Raw genomic sequence first — 5,000 nt, 5'->3', positions numbered from 1 at the left:
TCAAAGCTCAAAGCTTAGAAATAATTTAGAAATAATAACTAATAATAATAATAAATGGCGTAAGTATAGCCCGTGAGCTCGCCAATATATGACAGTAAATTTTTTTACGGTCTGGACTCTAATTATTTACATACATAATTTTCAAATGATAAATTTCAATATCCGTTAGTAAGTAAAACACGTGGTAAATTTGCCAAGTGTCCGAATTGCATTGAACATAAACGAAGGCGGACGCTCGCACCGTCGGACCAGCTGGAGACCAGCTGATATAAATAATAACTAATAATAATAAATGGCGTAAGTATAGCCCGTGAGCTCGCCAATATATGACAGTAAAATTTTTTACGGTCTGGACTCTAATTATTTTCAAATGATGTATTTCAATATCCGTTAGTAAGTAAAACACGTGGTAAATTTGCCAAGTGTCCGAATTGCATTGAACATAAACGAAGGTGGACGCTCGCACCGTCGGACCAGCTGGAGACCAGCGTTCGGCGAGGTGCGGGCGTTCGCCTTTTTTTTTGCAAATTTTTGTTTTTCAAAGTGTTTTTGTTTTCATCGTGAAAAGTCGAAAAACCAAAACGCTCATGACGGTACGGTCTGGACTCTAATTATTTTCAAATGATGTATTTCAATATCCGTTAGTAAGTAAAACACGTGGTAAATTTGCCAAGTGTCCGAATTGCATTGAACATAAACGAAGGCGGACGCTCGCACCGTCGGACCAGCTGGAGACCAGCTGATATAAATAATAACTAATAATAATAAATGGCGTAAGTATAGCCCGTGAGCTCGCCAATATATGACAGTAAAATTTTTTACGGTCTGGACTCTAATTATTTACATAAATAATTTACAAATTAAAAAACTATTATTTGAAAAAAATTATGTTTCGTTATAAAAAAAAATATATTTATATTTTTACATTATAATTTTAAATTGTTTCTATTCACTCATATCGAATACACACTTACCCTGTCCTTAAACCTACCCTCACACCCATATACAATCACACACATATTCACATACCTACCAAAACCACACTCCACTTTTTTACACACGCATCCTCACACACAAAAAAAAACTCGCACACATGCACTTCTATAATTGATATTTAACTGAACTGGATTTTTATAATTGTATTTATGTGAAAAACTGATTTGGCTTTATTTTATGTTTTTTTTATTATGTTGTGTATATTTCTTTGTATTGCTGTTGTTTTTCTTAATAAACAAAATAAAATAAATAAATAAATAAAATGTATTTCAATATCCGTTAGTAAGTAAAACACGTGGTAAATTTGCCAAGTGTCCGAATTGCATTGAACATAAGCGAAGGTGGACGCTCGCACCGTCGGACCAGCTGGAGACCAGCTGATATAAATAATAACTAATAATAATAAATGGCGTAAGTATAGCCCGTGAGCTCGCCAATATATGACAGTAAAATTTTTATTGTCTTTGAATTTCCTAGAGTTTTAACCATCGAAAAAAAAGAAGATTGCAAATAAAATCAACAGACAATGGAAATTTTATGTTTTTATTACAAAAAATAAAAATGCATATTTCTCTATGTATTTTTCTGTTATAAACAATCTATTAAAATAATACACATCAAATTTCCATTGTCTGTTGATTTTATTTGCAATCTTCTTTTTTTCGATGGTTAAAACTCTAGGAAATTCAAAGACAATAAAAATTTTACTGCCATATATTGGCGAGCTCACACGCTATACATAGCCCTAATAAATAAATGAATAATTCATAAACTAAATAATAATAAACATGGAAATAATTTATACCCTCTCGCCGAGTTTTAATGCGAGAACGAGGCCCCCTCCCGGCGAGACGTCTCGCGGCGGTCGCGAGCGCGCTCCGCGTGAAACTTAAATTTTTCGTTTACTTCACTGAGCGACGATCCGAAATGCACCCCCGCCGATTTTTATTTCGTTCCTCCTTCCGATTCGAAAGTGAATGTGAAATTAAAAAAAAAAAAAAAACAAAAAAACTTAGAAATATTTTATACCCTCTCGCCGAGTTTTAATGCGAGAACGAGGCCCCCTCCCGGCGAGACGTCTCGCGGCGGTCGCGAGCGCGCTCCGCGTGAAACTTAAATTTTTCGTTTACTTCACTGAGCGACGATCCGAAATGCACCCCCGCCGATTTTTATTTCGTTCCTCCTTCCGATTCGAAAGTGAATGTGAAATTAAAAAAAAAAAAAAAAACAAAAAAACTTAGAAATATTTTATACCCTCTCGCCGAGTTTTAATGCGAGAACGAGGCCCCCTCCCGGCGAGACGTCTCGCGGCGGTCGCGAGCGCGCTCCGCGTGAAACTTAAATTTTTCGTTTATCGAATATTTCCACCGAGCGACGATCCGAAATGCACCCCCGCCGATTTTTATTTCGTTCCTCCTTCCGATTCGAAAGTGAATGTGAAATTAAAAAAAAAAAAAAAAATTAAAACTTAGAAATAATTTATACCCTCTCGCCGAGTTTTAATGCGAGAACGAGGCCCCCTCCCGGCGAGACGTCTCGCGGCGGTCGCGAGCGCGCTCCGCGTGAAACTTAAATTTTTCGCTTACTTCACTGAGCGATGATCCGAAATGCACCCCCGCCGATTTTTATTTCGTTCCTCCTTCCGATTCAAGAGTGAATGTGAAATTAAAAAAAAAAAAAAAAATTAAAACTTAGAAATAATTTATACCCTCTCGCCGAGTTTTAATGCGAGAACGAGGCCCCCTCCCGGCGAGACGTCTCGCGGCGGTCGCGAGCGCGCTCCGCGTGAAACTTAAATTTTTCGTTTACTTCACTGAGCGACGATCCGAAATGCACCCCCGCCGATTTTTATTTCGTTCCTCCTTCCGATTCGAAAGTGAATGTGAAATTAAAAAAAAAAAAAAAAACAAAAAAACTTAGAAATATTTTATACCCTCTCGCCGAGTTTTAATGCGAGAACGAGGCCCCCTCCCGGCGAGACGTCTCGCGGCGGTCGCGAGCGCGCTCCGCGTGAAACTTAAATTTTTCGTTTACTTCACTGAGCGACGATCCGAAATGCACCCCCGCCGATTTTTATTTCGTTCCTCCTTCCGATTCAAAAGTGAATGTGAAATTAAAAAAAAAAAAAAAAACAAAAAAACTTAGAAATATTTTATACCCTCTCGCCGAGTTTTAATGCGAGAACGAGGCCCCCTCCCGGCGAGACGTCTCGCGGCGGTCGCGAGCGCGCTCCGCGTGAAACTTAAATTTTTCGTTTATCGAATATTTCCACCGAGCGACGATCCGAAATGCACCCCCGCCGATTTTTATTTCGTTCCTCCTTCCGATTCGAAAGTGAATGTGAAATTAAAAAAAAAAAAAAAAAATTAAAACTTAGAAATAATTTATACCCTCTCGCCGAGTTTTAATGCGAGAACGAGGCCCCCTCCCGGCGAGACGTCTCGCGGCGGTCGCGAGCGCGCTCCGCGTGAAACTTAAATTTTTCGTTTACTTCACTGAGCGACGATCCGAAATGCACCCCCGCCGATTTTTATTTCGTTCCTCCTTCCGATTCGAAAGTGAATGTGAAATTAAAAAAAAAAAAAAAAACAAAAAAACTTAGAAATATTTTATACCCTCTCGCCGAGTTTTAATGCGAGAACGAGGCCCCCTCCCGGCGAGACGTCTCGCGGCGGTCGCGAGCGCGCTCCGCGTGAAACTTAAATTTTTCGTTTACTTCACTGAGCGACGATCCGAAATGCACCCCCGCCGATTTTTATTTCGTTCCTCCTTCCGATTCGAAAGTGAATGTGAAATTAAAAAAAAAAAAAAAAACAAAAAAACTTAGAAATATTTTATACCCTCTCGCCGAGTTTTAATGCGAGAACGAGGCCCCTCCCGGCGAGACGTCTCGCGGCGGTCGCGAGCGCGCTCCGCGTGAAACTTAAATTTTTCGTTTATCGAATATTTCCACCGAGCGACGATCCGAAATGCACCCCCGCCGATTTTTATTTCGTTCCTCCTTCCGATTCGAAAGTGAATGTGAAATTAAAAAAAAAAAAAAAAAATTAAAACTTAGAAATAATTTATACCCTCTCGCCGAGTTTTAATGCGAGAACGAGGCCCCCTCCCGGCGAGACGTCTCGCGGCGGTCGCGAGCGCGCTCCGCGTGAAACTTAAATTTTTCGCTTACTTCACTGAGCGATGATCCGAAATGCACCCCCGCCGATTTTTATTTCGTTCCTCCTTCCGATTCAAGAGTGAATGTGAAATTAAAAAAAAAAAAAAAAAATTAAAACTTAGAAATAATTTATACCCTCTCGCCGAGTTTTAATGCGAGAACGAGGCCCCCTCCCGGCGAGACGTCTCGCGGCGGTCGCGAGCGCGCTCCGCGTGAAACTTAAATTTTTCGTTTACTTCACTGAGCGACGATCCGAAATGCACCCCGCCGATTTTTATTTCGTTCCTCCTTCCGATTCGAAAGTGAATGTGAAATTAAAAAAAAAAAAAAAAACAAAAAAACTTAGAAATATTTTATACCCTCTCGCCGAGTTTTAATGCGAGAACGAGGCCCCCTCCCGGCGAGACGTCTCGCGGCGGTCGCGAGCGCGCTCCGCGTGAAACTTAAATTTTTCGTTTACTTCACTGAGCGACGATCCGAAATGCACCCCCGCCGATTTTTATTTCGTTCCTCCTTCCGATTCAAAAGTGAATGTGAAATTAAAAAAAAAAAAAAAAACAAAAAAACTTAGAAATATTTTATACCCTCTCGCCGAGTTTTAATGCGAGAACGAGGCCCCCTCCCGGCGAGACGTCTCGCGGCGGTCGCGAGCGCGCTCCGCGTGAAACTTAAATTTTTCGTTTATCGAATATTTCCACCGAGCGACGATCCGAAATGCACCCCCGCCGATTTTTATTTCGTTCCTCCTTCCGATTCGAAAGTGAATGTGAAATTAAAAAAAAAAAAAAAAATTAAAACTTAGAAATAATTTATACCCTCTCGCCGAGTTTTAATGCGAGAACGA

This window comes from Micrasema longulum, unplaced genomic scaffold (genome assembly GCF_059751315.1).
Source record: "Micrasema longulum isolate JH-2025_06_02 unplaced genomic scaffold, ASM5975131v1 h1tg002522l, whole genome shotgun sequence".
In the NCBI taxonomy this organism is placed as follows: Eukaryota; Metazoa; Arthropoda; class Insecta; order Trichoptera; family Brachycentridae; genus Micrasema; species Micrasema longulum.
This window is presented reverse-complemented; position numbering follows the sequence as displayed.